The sequence below is a fragment of the Arachis hypogaea genome, chromosome 4 (genome assembly GCF_003086295.3).
Source record: "Arachis hypogaea cultivar Tifrunner chromosome 4, arahy.Tifrunner.gnm2.J5K5, whole genome shotgun sequence".
NCBI classification, from domain to species: domain Eukaryota; kingdom Viridiplantae; phylum Streptophyta; class Magnoliopsida; order Fabales; family Fabaceae; genus Arachis; species Arachis hypogaea.
In genome coordinates, this window is record NC_092039.1 from 104,239,881 (window position 1) to 104,258,571 (window position 18,691).

The following is an 18,691-nucleotide window of genomic DNA, read 5'->3' on the forward strand; positions in this document are numbered from 1 at the left end:
TTTTAAGTAAGATTAGACTTCTTTATTTGATCAGAAATTATTTTCTATATAAATTTATATATGGTGTTTTTGTTGTATATTATTTTTTGGAGTGTTTTACATAAAGGTGGAGTTGCAGAGACACTGATACAACACCTATCCCTTACGTCTAGCCAGTGGCAGAGTTTGAAAATTTTTTTTGAAGGAGCAGAAATCTTAATAAAAAATTATATAATAATATTTATGTTAAAATAAAATTTATAAATATAATTATTTTATTTTTAAATTTATTATTAATATGTAAAATTATATATAGTTAATATTAATAAAAAAAATTCTGATTTTGATTAATAAAAAATTTTGTTTAGGTGGATAAGCTAATTTGATTTTAAATAAAAAATTAATTTTTACATGAAAAAAATTAGTTTTTACACATAAAAATTTATTTTTATTTAGAAAACTAATTTTTTTTATCTAAAAACTTATTTTTTTAAAAAAAAATTGATTTTTTATTTAAATCATATAAAATAAATTATAATTTACAAATTATTTTTTAACATTTTAAATAATTAATTTTATTTTTTATAATATTTATCCCTCAAAAATCTTAAGATTAATTATTTTTATTATTATTTTTATTATAAATTAAATAATATAATACAACAAAATAAAATTTTAAATTTTTAATAAAATAAAAATATCAAAATTTATTAACATAAACAGTGTTATACTATAAAAGTATTAAATTTGTAAAATTGATTTAAAAATAAAATAATAAATTTTTATTAATAACTGATATTATTACTAATTATATTATAACTTTTATTATTCTAAAAATAAAATAATGTATGAAACTATACGAGAAGCTAAATATAATTTAGTGTTAATTTTATAATAATATTTAATTTGTAACGTTAATTTAAAGATATATCACTTTTTCTTGATTTAAAGATATACTATTTATTATGTTAAATAGAATAAAATAAAAAATTTAAAAAAATAATAAAAATAGACATAAAACTTAAATACATAAATTAAAAATGTATTAATTTAATAAAATAAACTAATTTTATTTTTTTTAAAATAAAATTACTAATATTTTTACAAAAGTTTTGGGCCATAACCCCTGCTTTGTACAAAGCTCTACCACTGCGTCTAACCATGATCACGTGTCGTGTTCCCTGTAATATGTACCCTGCATGTTGAAAGGTGAGTTTTAGGGTGCACCTGCCTTAATCAGGCGTGTCACACGCCTTGTATTTTTTTGGATGTTGGCACAATTTCCATGAGACACGTGTTATTTTTAGCAGTAGTTTGTAGGTCTGAGGTGTAGTTTTTAACTGGCCAACAGATTAATGAAATCTCCTCAGTATTAAAATTTTGCTCCATAGTCTTGGGTGAATATTTAAATTCGACATTATATATGGCAAGTGCATAAATATATTTTTGTCAAGAGACTGTACCTAGTTGGGTTGGCAGATGTCTTTTTTCTTTTATTATTTTGGTGGAACCGTATATATATATATATATATATATAAACGAGTTTTGGGTATACATTTATATAACAATTTATATAATGATGTATTTTTATATGATGATTTAAATTAATGTTAAATTATTTTTGAAAATTTTTTTATATCAATTTCAAAATGAATTCATTGAATAATTATTAAAATTTTAAAAAATTTAACGAGAATTTGAATAAATTATAAAAAAAAAACAAAATAAAAAAAGAAGAAAGAATGTGGATAAACTACTACTCTTTTTGGATCTTCAAAAAAAAAATATAGTTGTGGTGGACTTAGCATCAACATCACTAACATATGTTAATGGAACTAATTCTAAATTTTTATTAGCTAACATTTATCATATATGTTAAATTTAATTTTAAAATATTTATATCTATGTAAAAAAAATTTTATGAAATAATATATTGACAATATGAAACTTACATTTTAATTTAAAAAATTATCTAAAAAAATTTGATAAATATTTAATAATTAAATCAAAAATTAAATTTTTTATACTTAAAATGATAGATATTAAAAATTATAATATTTCATGAATATTGAATATATATTTTTTAAAAGAATTAATTAAAAAACTAACAAATCATAAAATAATACCAAAATAATAATTAGATATATTCAATTTCTTAAAATGATATGGAAAAATATAATTACTTAGAATTTAATTTGAAAGATTAAAATTTCAAAAATTGTAAATGGTAAATTTTTTTTATTAGTCTACACCAATACTTAAAAGATATCTTAATATTTTTCTGTAAAAGAAAATCAAAATAAAACCAATAACACATAAAATAATATTAAAAAGATAAATTAATTATTATAATGATCAGGATGATGAATTTTATTTATAGATACTAACTTTTCATAATGAAAATTTTATTCAAAGCCAAAAAATTTTAAAGTTTCTCTATATTCATTTACAGAAGCAGTAGCTTTTTTCGGACTTTTTTTATATTAAATTTTTCCAGATTTTTACTTCATAAGATAGTATTTATCCTTTAACGAGTGTGAATTTATTAGTTAAGTTTTAAATTTTTTTTCATAATTTAACAAATATTTAAGCAAATTTTGGCCCATCTTTTTATGAATGTTCATCACTTATTTACTTACTGGATCTTTTATGGCCCATTAACATAAAAAAAAGGGGAAAAATGAAAATATATCAAGTATCGAATACTATTACATAATATGTCTTCTTAGCTAAAGTCAAAATGAAATTTTGAATAAGACCCACTAGCAAAACAGTAACTTGTGTCAGAGAGGACAAGTTAATGCTGCGACCGGCACTTCTTATAACTCACCGTGTTGAAAGCGTAAAAATTCCTTACTTAGTTCCAAGACACCTTTGTGTCTAATCCATGACCACGTGTCGAACTCCGGTAACACACACCGTGCATGTTGAGGATTCCCATAATCCCCTTCCATGTGTCTGTCACCACGTATCGTGCAACGGACACACACACCTTGCATGTTGACCTGTTGACCCTGGTCTTCATGCAAGTGACATGTGTCCTCTCCGGAACCGCAACATGCAATGGCACAATGCAATGGTGCTTTTAAAAGATGGGATGAAGCTTTGCAATATTTCTCATTCTCCATATGTTCTGAAGGTGATCGAGAGAGATTGAGAATGGAAGATGAGGCTCTGGCTTATTTGAAAAAGATAAGAGTTAGTGAGAGTGAGAGTTAGAGTGACTAGTGTGTTCAGTAAGTATGGTTCGTGATTATACTAATGCAGCAGAATACGTTATTAATTATTTGAGACAGTTTAATATGGTAAATTTATTATCTTTGTCAATTTAATCTTTAGTATTCAAAATGTATTATCTTTAGTGTCGTTATTTTAGTTGATATTATTATTAGTAAAGAAAATTATATGGTACAGATCTAAATCTGTACAGATTTAAAGATTTAAAGATGTGGCAAAATCTAAATCACACATCCTAAAGTTATACTTTTCACTCAAAATCGTAACTCTTCATAAAGAAAAGCGTCACTTAATGGAAAAAAGTAAATTAGAAGATTTAAAAGAAGAAATAATTAAGTTATCAAAATTAATAGATAAAAAATTAATGATTTTAACTAATGTTAATTGTAATGACACCGAATTCTTAAAATCAATACAAAATAATTTTTCTCAAAATCTTTATTTTACTATAAGTTTTATTGAAAGACTTCAAAAACCTGAAAAAACTTATTTTTCACACGGAATTTCTAAAAAATGTTACCATGGAAATGATTCCCCACATCTTTATCATACCTTCAACCCACAATTAAATTCTATAGTAGATATGCTTGAAGAAATATTAGTATCCATAAAATTTCAAAGAAATAAGAAAAAAGAGAATCCCAAAAAAGAAAAATTTCAAAATATAATCAACATAACAGATTTAAAAGTAAAACCACAACTAAAATTATGAATATTGAAGAAAAATTAGAAGAAGTTACAATGCTTTTTAAACAATTAAAAATAGCTCAAGAAAATAATGTTATGGAACAAGGATTTCAAATAGAAGAAGAATTAGTAAATTCTGAAAATATAGAAAATGAAGAACACATCCTAGATTACTCAAGTGACGAAGAACCAACAATTCCAATACAAGTAAAAAATGAAGCTGGAACATCTAAGGATAATCAATCTCAATTTAAATGGGAAACAAGTTTTGATAATTATGCCTTTAAAAAAGGTTTTATAAATAAAGATTCAAAATATACAAAAATGCCATCAAAATACATCCCTAAAATCCAGGAAATGGAAGGAGATAGAATGCTCAATTTAGACTGTAAAAAGAATGAAAAAATTTTTTTTGAAAACTGGTTGAATTCCTTCTTATTAGAAGCCTTTACTAATCCAAAACTTAGTGAATTGTCTGGAAGAGACATTTGGAATTACATAGGGTTTCATACTAAAGGAACTATAAGAGATTATATGACATCAATAGAAAACCAAATAATAGAAGAATTAGAAATAAAAACATCAGCTTATGATAAGATATTATATATAATGATGATTCTATATAAAGAATTTTTTGGAAAAAATATTATAGATCATAGACAAGAAGTCTATAATAAAGAATATCAAGAAGCAAAAAATTATTTAGCTAATATTCAGATATATGATTTATGTAATGTGGAGTCTTATATTTGTGAATATAGAATACATTATTACAAATTAAAAGAAGAAGATAAAAATCATTATCTTAGTATGTATATAACAAAACTTCCATATCATGCTAATGAATTTATAATGGAAAAATTTATAAGAGAAATAAATAGATGAACAATTGAAAATAATTTTGGTGGAGCAACCTCTGCAATAAGAGAGGAAATAAAAGAACGTTGTATGCAAGAAGCAATTCAAAAAAGATTTGCAAATATAATTAGAATTTGTTGTCAGGATAATGATGAGATACCTCAAAAATATGGTCTTAATAAAAATTTTCAAAGAAAAAGAAAATATCAATTTAGAAAAAGAAAATACTATCCAAACTGGAGAAAAAAGAGATATTTTAGAAAGAAAAATAACAATAAAAATAAAAGACAAAGAAATAACTATTGTCCGAATAAAAAAGAAAATTGTAAATGTTGGTATTGCCAAGAAGAAGGACACTATGCAAATGAATGCCCGAAAAAGAAGGATAAAAAGGATCTTACTAAACAAATAGAAATTGCTAAGTCTTATTTCATGGAACCATTAGAAGAATCTGATGACAACTTAGACTATATTTTTGAATATGTCTCGGAAACAGACTCAGAGACTGAGTAATAATGCTACATTTATTACTATAAAAATAACAGAAAAGTTTATAAATGCTTTCATAGATTCTGGAGCAACACAATGCTTTGCTAGTTCAAATATAAAACTTGATTGGAAAAAATTAAAGAAACCATTAAGAGTTAGAATAGCTGACAAATCAATACATAAAATTGACCAAAAAGCAGAGATGATTGAAATTTTTATTCAAAATTATAGGTTCATTGTTCCATCAATATATATGTTAGATTCTGGAATGGATTTTATCATAGGAAATAACTTTTTAAAGCTATATCATCTATTCATTCAAGAATTAACATATATAGTTTTAAAAGCTCCACACGATTCTTCAATAAATCAAAAATCAAAACGAATAAAAATACCGACTACTACTATAGATAAGATCTTAAAATTTAAAATATTCTCTATATTAGAGACATGTTATTTAAATCTATACTTTCAGATAAATATCCCAAAAAATAATCTTGAAATAAAGATAGAAGAACTTTTGGATGAAATTTGTGCTGAAAATCCTTTAAATATTAAAAATACAAATAACGAATTAGTAAGTATTAAATTAAAAGATCCTACAAAAGAGATAAATGTTCCAAATAAAATTCCTTATTCCGCAAGAGATAGAGAAGAATTTTCATTAGAATGTAGAGATCTTTTGGAAAAAGGAATTATAAGATTAAGTAAAAGTCCTCATGCGGCTCCAGCCTTTTATGTCGAAAACAATAATGAAATTAAAAGGGGAAAACGAAGAATGGTTATTAACTATAAGAAGATGAATGAAGCAACTATTGGTGATGCTCACAAACTTCCAAGAAAAGATTCTATTTTAGAAAAAATCAAAGGAGCGACTTGGTTTTCATCTCTTGATGCAAAATCAGGGTATTGGCAACTTCGTTTAGACGAAGAAACAAAGAAATTAACTGCTTTTACTTGCCCAACAAAAGAATCAACAAGTGTGTTGCTCTATGAATGGAATGTATTACCATTCGGATTAAAACAAGCCCCAGGTATTTATCAAAGATTTATGGAAGAAAATCTAAAAGAGTTAAATGAATTTGTTTTAGTGTACATTGATGATATACTAATTTTTACAAAACAGGATAAAGAAGATCATCTTCAAAAATTATTAATAGTTTTAGAAAGATGTAAAGAAAAAGGATTAGTTCTTAGCAAAAAGAAAGCAAGAATAGCAAAACAAGAAATAGAGTTTCTTGGGTTAATTCTATCCACTCAAGGAAAGCTAAAATTGCAGCCAAATGTCCTACAAAAGGTAAATTTATTTCCTAATAAAATAGAAGATAGAAAACAATTACAAAGATTTTTAGGGTGTATAAATTATATTTCTGATCAAGGATTTTTAAAGAACATAACAGAATACACTAAAAGCTTATTTCCAAAAATAAGTACTAAAAAAGAATGGAAATGGGATAAAAAAGACAGTATGCAAATTTAAAGAATTAAAGAATTATGTGAAAAACTTCCAGAACTTTATATTCCAGAAGAAAATGACTACTTAATAGTAGAAATAGATGCTTCAGACATAACTTGGTCAGGATGTCTAAAAGCTAAGAAAACTATAAAAAGTTTGGAACAAGAAAAAGAATCACTAGATTCTAAATATTCCTCAAAGGAATTACTTTGCAGGTATATTTCAGGAACTTTTACTCCAACAGAACAGAGATATACCACTCATAAAAAGGAAACTCTAGCAGCCATTAAATCTCTTAAGAAATGGAAAATTGATTTACTACCCAGAGAATTTACATTAAGGACAGATTCAAGTTACCTAACAGGTTTCATACGATATAATTTAAAAGTTGATTATAATCATGGACAATTGGTAAGATGGCAATTATTTTTGTTACAATATCCAATAAAAATTGAATATATTAAGGGTGACAAAAATGTTATTGCAGATACATTAACAAGAGAATGGAGTTCGTCTACAACGCATTAGATCAAGAAATTCAGAAATACGAACAAGAACTCGAAAAATGCAAGCATTGTCAGCAAATAAGGACACAGATCTAATCCCTCAAGAAGGCCATCGAAGCAATGAAATCAAACATAACAACCAAAAACATCAGAGTTCAGCCAGCTAAGCGTGGTGGACAAATCAGGTGAAGAAAAAATTCCAGAAAATAAAACAATTACTGAAATTATCAAAAAATCCACCCAAGATAAAAAATATTATGTAATTTATAATGGCCCCATGAAAGGAGTATATGATGCCTGGGAAAAAGCAGCACCATTTACACATCAATCAAGGATAATTCAAAAAGGAGGGTTTTTAACACTGGAAGAAGCAAAGGAATCTTTCAGGGAATATGAAGCTCTTCATCCAGAGCAAACCCTAAAAAGAGAAGATAAAGTTCCAATTCAAACCCAGAGAACAGGAATAATAAGAAACATTCCTACAAGGGCTGAAATCAAAGAAAAGAAAATGGTCTCTAGATCAAATCTCAGAGAAACCCTTAACATAGTCCTAAATTGGACTGAAGAAAAAAGGGCAATCTTGGGATATTATCCTATTGCCAAAGAACAGTTAACAAAGCTGGTTATATTTCCAGAAGCTTCCCCATCTGACACCTATCAGTTTTTCCAGTATGGATTAATTGATACAATTTTAATTTTTAATGATTTAAAAATTATTAGTGAGTTTCCTGCAGGATTCGTTGATGCAGTAAAGAGATTTAAAAATATGATTGACAACGTAAATCCAAGGGATATATCCCTAAAATTTACGAACAGTCAACCTATTTTTAATGAAGAAGAAGAATGCTTGGTTCCAGCACACCAAGTAATATTCATGTCCGTCTTCCCAGGAAATTTTCAACCAATTGATCAAGTTCAAGATTTAACAATCTACAGTCATGAAGGAAGACTAGCCAGCACACTAGCAAGGGTCTTTGAAAGAACTCAAAAGATAACAAGGGAATCTCACACAAGAATCAATTATAAAAGCAGAAATACTTTGCTTGTGTCCAGTAAAAGGAATGAAATTGAAGAAAGAGAGATAAGACTCTTAGTGGAATTTGAATCAGCATTCTACAACTTATCTGGACTCTTAGAAAAGCTCCCTGAAGGGATAAAGAGGAATCTCTGCTATTTGATAAAAGACAGAAAAGACCACAAGTGCCAGCTATGTGTCTCAGAATTATCTGAAGAAAGCAATAATGAAACGGAATCAGCCCACATGATAAAGGAAGAAGACAACGCATCTGAAAGTCACATGATGAAAGAGGAGGATAGCACATCTGAAGCATCTCTCAACATTATTGCATAGTGACGTAAGCGCTTAGGTCATAGAGCACCAACAATGTAGCTGGTGCAAGATAATAAACAATGACGTAAGCAATGACGTCATAAGAAGGGTAAGGATGGGAATTGTCCATCAGACCCAACCATTATAAATAGGTTGCTTAGGCAATTGAAGAGAGCATCAAACAATAGAAAGCAGAAGGCTAAGAGTACTCATATGCTAGGAGAGCAAGGAGGAAGCGGCCGAGGCGATTCTATAGTTTGAAGAAGAATTCCCTTAGGAAAAACCAATTCTAAACTCCCCTCTGGAGTTAGTATCTACAATCTCCCCTCTGGAGATAAAAACATCTTATGTAAAATATTCTAAATAAAGGAAGTTTTTCTCCAGAAAGGTACGCCTTTATCTTAATCTCATAGTTATGAATTATTTAGAAAGTTTAGAATTAACGGAAGAATCTGATTATTATCGATTATCTGCCTTATTAGATAATGAAAAACAGGCTGTTCTAAAAACAGAATTAAATCTCAAATCAAATGAAAATTTTAATAAACAAAATCTTTTAAAAGAAGTTTTTAATAGAAAAAATATAATATACTATGGAAAAATTCAACTTGAAGCCCCTATTAAGATAAAATCTGCTAATGGAGAACTTGAAATAGCTTTGATAAATGATGAAGAATTGAGTAAACAGATTGAGAAAATTAAGGATCAACAAAAAAGATCTAAAATTGGATGGATTCATATTAGTACTATACAAGTCTTAATCAAATCTACATATATGAAAGAAATTAATTCACCAATAAGCTTAGCAATCTGTGACAAAAGAATTACTGATGACCCAATAGATCAAATAATTGGAATTGTTCATGGAAACTTGGCAAACGTAAATGTTAAATTCAATGCCCATCTTGGATATGCTATACCTTTATCAACTGAAAATCTTAGAAGATCTATAAGTTTGGCTTATAAATTTCACAGAAAGAATCTAATGGAACAAGACGATGAACCATTTTCAATTACATATGCAATAAATTATGCTTTAACAAATAGCCATCATAGTATAATATTTAAAAACAGAGAAAGAATTTATGTCGATGAATTATTTCAGAAAATTGTAAAAACAGAAATACCAAAATATAAAGCTATTGAAAACCCAGTTCTTTTACTAAAAGAACCATCAGGAAAATTAATTTCATCAAATTTTCAAATAAGAGAATCCAAAATTAATAGCCCTTTAAGTTTATGTAAGTTAAAGATTAAAGAAGAAAATTCTGAAATAAAAGAATTAACAAAAAAGGTCGAAAAATTAAATGAAAAAAATATATGTAACCTATCAAGACAAGAAACAAGAGCTCTTTGAAAGAGAAAATCGGTTGAATTATTTACAGTTTTCTGAAATAAATCAAAGAGCATTTGAAACTCTAAAAATAATCTATGACAAATTGAAAGGAGAAGTTAAAGAGTTAGAAAAATTAATAGAATCTCTAGAAAATAGTGATGAATCAATGATGGAATTTGCAGAAATTCTAAGATAAATAATGAAGTATACAAAGATTGAAAGACCAGAAAACAAAATAAAAAGAAAAAGGGTGAAAAAATTAAAAAGTAAAATAAAAAAGTATAAAAGGGAATTAAATAATCTTCTGTTCGAAATTAATGACCTTATAATAAAAAGGATAGAAATAAGAACAAATATAAACAAGTTGGAGCTAAACTTAAAAAATTTATACATGCCCGGAACATCATATTATGACTTAAAAGAATTAAAGCTGTTGAGAGAAAAAATGGAGAATGAAGTTGAAAAATTAAAAAGACATTTAGAAACAACAGAAAGTGTAGAAATAAAAGAAGTTTTGGAGGATTTGAAAAATTATATTAAAGAAAAAGACAAACAGATAAAAGATTTTATATACAATAATCAATGCAAAAAAGAATATTATAAACTAAAACAAGATTAAAAAATTATAAAAATGAAATCAGAATTAGTAATAGTAGAAATGCTCAATACTTTTGATTATGAAATTACAAATTATAAAGTACCACCAACCAAATTTATACAAATTATAAACCTATTCGAAGCAAAATATGAAGAGTTGGTTAAAAATTGGTATCAGAGCCAAGTTAACGATTAAGGGTAACACTTTTTCTTTAAGCAACACTTTTAGTGATACACTTTTAAATCAATAAAAAATAAAAATCTGTAAATATGTACCAAAACACATCTGTACACTAGATGGACCCTATTAGTAATTGTAGTAAGTTAAATAACTTAAATCTTTTTTGTTTATTTTTCCGTGATAATATTAACAATTTTATTTATTATAATAATGTTATTATAATTTAATTAATTAATATGTAGTTATTAAAATTAATAAAGAATAAAAACATTGATAGATTTCTTTTAGAACTTCCGTTATTATATCTTTAATAACTTAAATTTTTTTGTTTATTTTTCCGTGATAATATTAACAATTTTATTTATTGTAATAATGTTATTATAATTTAATTAATTAATATGTAGTTATTAAAATTAATAAAGAATGAAAACATTGATAGATTTCTTTTAGAACTTCCGTTATTATATCTTTATTTCCTTTTATGTCAAAAATTATTTTTCTTGAACTTAGTAAATAACATAATTTACAATGTAATTATTAAAATGAAGTAAATAACATAATTTAAAATGTAATTGTTAAAATTAATAATAATATAAATGAAAGTTACTTATTTAGAATTTTTGTAATTATATTTTACTTTATTTTATGTTATAATATTTATATTTTGTATTAGTTGCTAGTTATTAATAGGTTTAATTACTCTGTTGGTCCCTATAATTTCGCAAAATTTTCATTTAGGTCTTTATATTTTTTTCTTTTAGTTGAGTCATTGCACCAAATTTTATTTTTAATTGGGTCCCTATACTTTTTTTTCTTTTATTTGGGTTCTTGCACCAATTTTTTTCTTAATTGGATCCCTATATAATTAAACCAATTACTGTTAAGAGGGACCTAGAAAAAAAAATTGGTGCAGGACCCAATTAAAAGGAAAAAGTATAGGGGTCTAATTGAAAATTTCGCAAAATTATAGGGACTAACAGAGTAATTAAACCTTATTAATATTAATAAATACAGAAAATATAAAAATATATAATTTTTAGAGTTTTATATATTTATTTTTAATTTCTGTTTTAATGTTTTTTAATTTTATTGTAATTTATATTATATTTTTTTGATATATATTTGATTTTAAATTTTGGACGATTATGAAATTATTATTAATTTTTTGTACCAGGCTAACAAGAATCTGCTATCTCGTAAGCTTGATTTGCCGGAGATGTGGCACCAGCGATTGACCAGGCTTTATGAACAACGAGATTCTATCATGTATCAAGAGTGGGACAGATTAGAGGGCATTCCGCCTTGCTATCTGCTCTTGTGGAAAGGTAGGGGTCGGAGACTCATTCCTTCGTATTGCCAGCCGGTGAAGTTATAGTAACATTGGAGGAAGTGTTACACATATTTGGCCTATCGATTGATGGAGAGGTTGTGACTGGTTAGACCGATAGCATTCAGTATTTCTTGGCCAACCAAAGCATAACAATTTTTTGTAGTGAACCTGTTTAAGTAGTTCATCTAAAAGTTACATAAAGCTGGCTTGGGTTCTCCATATTAGAGACACATAGTCTCTAGACACTTGGGAATCTGTTCAGTAATACGTTAGGTGTCACATCTTCTGTCTGCTGGGAATGACCCTCTTTGCGGATAAGTCGACGGTGTATGCCCACATGAAGTACCTACCACTACTCCAAAATTTTGAGCAAATAAGCACTTACAGTTGGGGGTCAACAACTCTCGCACATCTTTACAAGTCATTATGTCGTACATCGCTGTACGATTGCAAGGAGATGGATGGCCTGCTTGATTTGTTGTTTGTTTGGGCGTGAGAGCGAATGCCCTTTCTTGCCCCCATTCTAAGACAGCGGTTTGCATCCGCTGATATACCGGTTACACGCAGGTAACACCATAACAGTACATAATTTATTGGAGTTTGACTCGTATTTTATTTATGTTTATTTAAATTCTATTATAACATTGTGTGTTGCAAGTGGAGTTATCATCCATGAACCAAGACATGGATGTCGAGGAGCGCAGCGTCTATTAGGCATGACATAAACTACATAGAAGAGGTCAGTATCGGTATTAATTTTATAAGAATAATTTATGATATTAATAATCTAACTTAACCCATGCAACATTTTGTAGTTTGTTTGGCAGCCATACCTCGACATCATCATCTCGGCCAAATTACATCACTACCTTGATGTGTGTGGCACGATAGGGCCGTTGCTTTCATTCGAGTGTGTTGAATGGCATCTTGTGGACCGAGTAGTTCGCCAATACGGGTATGCACAGTCCCCCCTCTGCTGGCACATGCCATCCCTCTTGACCAGTATTGTTACACTCTTCAGGGAGTACAGTGCCATGATTGGAGCACCATACTCGACGAATGGATTCAATAATGGGAGAACCGCTACAATAGTCGGTTGCAAGATAGGAATCTGCAACCTATCACTGACTTTAGCATGTCTGTCGAGTACCGTAGTTGGTACCTTGGATTATTCTGGATGTACCTGAGGTTGTTGGAGTTCATTCCTCATCAGTCACCCCAGTAGCCACCCTAGTAACCATATGCAGTATTCCAGCCATGTCTTTATGATCGCCATAACTACCTCAGCCATCACAGCACAACCATCACTGCCATTATCATAACCATCACATCCATCATAGCTAGCACCACAGCGAGCACCACAACTTGCTACACAGCGAGCATAGCCGTCTGGGATACGAGTTTATAGACTTTCCCCCATTGTCACCATAGGTTGATAAGTCTGTGGATGAAGCGTTAATCCATCATTTCCTTGCTAGTAGTGCTCCTCTTGAGGATATCCTCCCTGTAGAGCCATCACAGCAATCGCCGCAGTCAAACTAGGCATTGGTGGATGGTTTGGCTCGTCAAAGCTATCGTACCCCCACATCCGATAGTCAAACAGGTGGTTGCATCAATTCGCATCTTGAGATCGATACAGGTCGTCTGAATGTGCCAATAGAGGCTCCGAGTAGTCTTGACTTGAATGCACCGACAAAGCAGGAGGTTGTTGACGAGTATATCTCTAGTCCTTTCGCTCCAGCAGAAGCAGGTGGGTCAGAAACAGTACAGGAACAGACAGTTGGTCATCAGTATAACCTACAGACAGATGCCTGTTCACCGAACAGGTTTACTCTGTCAAGTGTTAACAAAATAGCGAACAAGTTGATGCGATTTTTTAAGAAGAAGCCGTGAGCTGATTAGTTGAACTTAGTCTATTTACTATTTGTATTAGTTGCATTCATCTTGATTTTAGTCAAATTTAGTCTATTTAATCTTTGTGTTAGTCAATTTAAAATTCACAAAACTTCCTTCACTTTTGTACTATATTATTTTCCTATATATTGAGAATTGAGAAATAAAACCAAGTAACCAACTACTACTAACTACGTAAAAACAAAATCATCTAGCATTGTTAAGTATGTAATATTTTTTTATCATAAATACTAAAGATTCAATTTCGAACTTGAGATAAAATAAAAGCAACATTCATATTTTCGAAAGGACTAAAAGAGCATAAATTGAAATTGGATTAAAAAGAAAAAATAGAATTTAATTTTATATCTGTAAACCATGTCAAATTAACAAATAATTAGTCAATAAATTAATTTTTAATAAAAGAAATTAGAAATATGAATTTTATACTTTTATGAGATAGAGCTAATTAAAATAAGAATTTTGATACTAATTTTAAAAAATTTGGCCCAAAATTGGGCCGAACAGACCAAACCGATCGAACCAAGCCCAAACCAAGCCCATGGGCCCAACCAAACCCATAAATAAAATGAGCTTCAGCTCATTACCTTCTTCCTCATTGTTGTTTCACGCTGAAACATAAAAGGGGAGAGGAAGAAGGTTTCCAAAACCCTTGCCTTCCATTCAAATTACCATATATTCTCACTCCGACCTCCGATCGCCATATCGTTTGCGGCCACGTGTCCAGCGTGTCAAGCTCTACAAAGTCCAGTATTTAATTAGGTAAGAAATTTACAATTTCTATCTCGATTCTCTCATCTCCAATTTCGAAATTTGCTAAGTTTGGTGTTGAGATTTTGTTGAATCTTGATGTTTAGGAGCATTTTGACCTTGTGAATTTGTTGGGTCTTGCTCCAATTTCGTGTTAGTAAGGTAAGACAACTTTAAACCTAGTGAATCCCTTGATTACATGTGTTTGTATATTGAAATTGGTATATGAATGTGATAATATGTGTTAAGTAGTGTATATGTAAAATTGGAACTCATTTGAAGAGATTGGAAGCTTTGTTTGAGCCTTGGGTGTTGAGGTTTCAGTGTTAGAAACTTGTGATCTCATCACTTTGGGTGTTGTTGACTTAGGAGAGAAATTGGCCAAGGTATGGTGGTGGTTTCTCGTATTTAATATATAATGTCTCGTAAAAACTTAGGCTAAGTGACTATACGATAGGTGTGAATGTATGAGTATGTTAATTGTTTAGTACCTTTGATGATATTTGTTGATATGGATTGAGCATTTGTTAGTGTTTATTGATTATGATGGAAATAGAATGATAAATGATGGTTTAATGATGATTGATAAGTTGGTAATAATGAATATGTATATATGATGGTATGTTAATGGTTGTTGGTATAATTGTGAAGTTTATGTATAGGAGTTTTGTGAAAGTGAGATATAGTGGGTGATGGAAAGGTGTGGTATTGTGTTAATATGATATGGTATGTTGTGGTGCTGATTATATAAATAGAATGTTGAGGTTGAGTCTGATTTTTAATGAAAATATAGGTTGAGGGTTTTTGTGTAAATTTGATTTTTGGCTGAATTTTGGTGAGCAATAAATTGGCTTCTGGACCCCTAAATTATTTCAAACTTATTTTATATGAAAATTGGGTCCGTGAAGTTTACGCCGTTTAAAGAACAAATGAAAAATATTTTAAAACGAAAAAGTTATGCGCGTTGGAAATTCGGAATGCAAAGTTGAAAATTCTGCAGCATTCAGCACTTTTGCTATTCTGCATAGCTTGCGTATGCAACCACTATACGCGACACGACCAACCTATTCGAGTTGGGCACCTTGCATATGCGAGCAGGTTGCTTGCGTACGCGAGTAGTGGTTTTTGAGGGATTGCATACGCGACCACCTGCACGCGACGCGACCACTTGCACGCGTTATGATGCAAGGGTGTGGTTCGCCCCACTTGCTCCGGGTTATGATGAATTATGTATAAAAGTGCAATTATATGATGTATAAGTGATGTTATGGCTATAATGAATGATTATGAAATGATTATGAAGGTTTATGCGGCTTATGCACTAAATTTTATCTGAGATACAAGTTTTTCTGGGTAAAGTACCGTGGTTTGCCACCATGTGTTCTAAGTTGAGACTCGACACTCTATTGCCCTACAACGTAAGGGTGACCGGACACTTGTAAATTTTCGAGAAGGATACCCCCCCCCCATTGAGCAATTTTATATATGAGAAAAAGCTATGCATAGACTTTTGAGGATGCGCGTTGGGGGACAGTCCAGCCGGACTTATCGGGTTGGCTTTATAACTGACAGATGAGACTCATCAGCCATATGACATGCATACATCATATGCATATTGATTGAATTGCTTGTTTGTGTATTAATTGGGAATGCATAAGTGATTTTAATATGCTAATTGTTATACTTGCTATCTGTATTACTTGTATACTACGTGTGTTTGTCATTGTCTGCTTGTTTGTCTATGTGATTTTACCGGAGCTGGAGGAATGGAGGAAAGACGGAGAGATTAAGGGTTTTATTCAAGTTTTGGTTAAGTTTAGGAATCCTTAGAGAACCACCTGTTTATCATTTCTGTTTTCGTTCTTTAAGTCTTATAATCTGAGTGTCGGAGTTCTAGAATTGCCTCTGACTTTTCCAGGACCTTATATCTTATGTATGCGGCACCTTTACCATACTGAGAACCTCCGGTTCTCATTCCATATGAATATTTATGTTTTTCAAATGCAGGTCGAGAGGCACCTCGCTAGGCGTCTGGAGTCCTTAGAGGTCGTAATACCACACCGCCTCTGTTTTACGATTTAAGCGTAAAGCTCTATGTGGTAGGGTGTTACAATATCCACACCAATAAACAATAAATTAAAAAATAAGCATATAAGGCATGATAATGGAAGGAAGAAATTGGCAAAGATTGAAGAGAAACAAGAACCCAAAGGTGGAAAATGGAGTTGAGAAGATAGGGTTTGAGATAGAGAGAAAGAGAGCAATTTTTATCTGAGATCTAACCTGCTTAGAATTTGCTTCAGGGTTCACCACAGCTGAATCCTTCTTTGGTGGAGGTGCTGATTTTAGTTTACCTGTAGTGGAGTTTAGTACTATCAAGGATATGCTCTTGGTTGGGAGAGAAAATGATCACTCTTTACCAAAATTCAGATTATGATAGTACCACTGAAAACATTTTAAGATAGGAGATAAAATTATAAATTCTTTAGTAGACAATTTCATTAAATTTATGTAACCTACTTTGACTCGACACTTTTATATGCAGGTATATCAAAATACCAGTTACATGAAAAAAGATTCTAAGAAAAATAATATACTTAAAATATTCACCTCAACTAAATCAAGTTTAAGCTTCCTGGCAGGATCCAATGCTTCAAACCTTGACATCATTGAATGATTCTCCTGTATATACTTATACATTAGAGAAGAAGTTCATAAGTCAAGAAAAAACTTTCTATGAATTTTATATTGTTATAAATAGCAAACAAAGATGATCTATCAAGTAGATATATATTTAAATTAGTATGTCTCCATCCTTAGTAGATCTATGGATATCTACCACATAAGCATGAGTGCATGACTCGAAAACATATTGTCATTCATAAAGCAAAACAACAAAACTGCAAGCCCAACAATAATGAGCTAATGTATGGACAGTCTCTGCGTGCATGCATCCCCTAACTCAAAATTTATATTCATTATCAAATGCATTGGGGGCACCATTCTAAAAGGTCTAAGTGTCCGGCCACATCTTGCGACGGAGGGTCAACAGAAACTTAAATCTCAACCTGGAGCAAGTGCCGACCCACTGCATCTTCCCAGGGAAATTTGGGAATCAGATAAAGTTTTAAAATCACGTATCATTCTCAACCAAGAGCAAGTGGGAGCGAACCACTGGATCTATCCCGGAAGGCTCAAACCAAACCCGGAGCAAGTGGATCAATGCCACTGCATCTACCCAGGCAAGTACACACACACACACACACACACACACACACACACACACACACACATATATATATATATCAATTAGAATCATTATCAATATCAATTTCATTATCACTTTTCATTCTCAATCTTATTATCAATCTTAGTCTCAATCTCATACTTTAGTATTTAAACTCGTTCATCATCATCATTCATTATCATAGTTAGTTACCATTCATCATCACAATCATTCTCACCATATATTATTCCATATTTGTTCATTTTCCTCTAATTCCCTAACTCAACTCTTTAGGTTTCATTCTTGACTCCTCTATCCTTAATTCCATCAGCTCTAGACTTGTATCAGGGTTTATATAATTCAGAAGGCTCAAGAAATGGTTGAAAGCTTAAAAATTTACTTTTCAAAAATAGGAGTGGTCGCATACGCATAAGTGTAAATTTGACAAGTCGCATACGCGGAACACCTTTGCATATGCGGAAGGTTTGGACAATGGGACTCGCTCGCATCTGCATGACTTGCATAGCGGATGCATGAGTGTTGGAAGTGGCCAACTCCTGCGTACGCACGATGAGTTTTGTGTACGATTACATATCAGGACTTGAAAATTTCTGATATTTTGCAAAAATCAGTTTTTCAGTCCAAAGTTCAAACTTTTATAACTCTTTCCAAAAAATTCATTTTTCAACCATTCTTGAACCGTTGAAAAAATCGAAAAATGAATTTTCATAAAAAAATATAATTTTGAAAAGTTTTCAACTCCGAGAACCGAGTTACGACCCGCCAAAGTTGGCCAAAAATCAGTTTTTAACTAA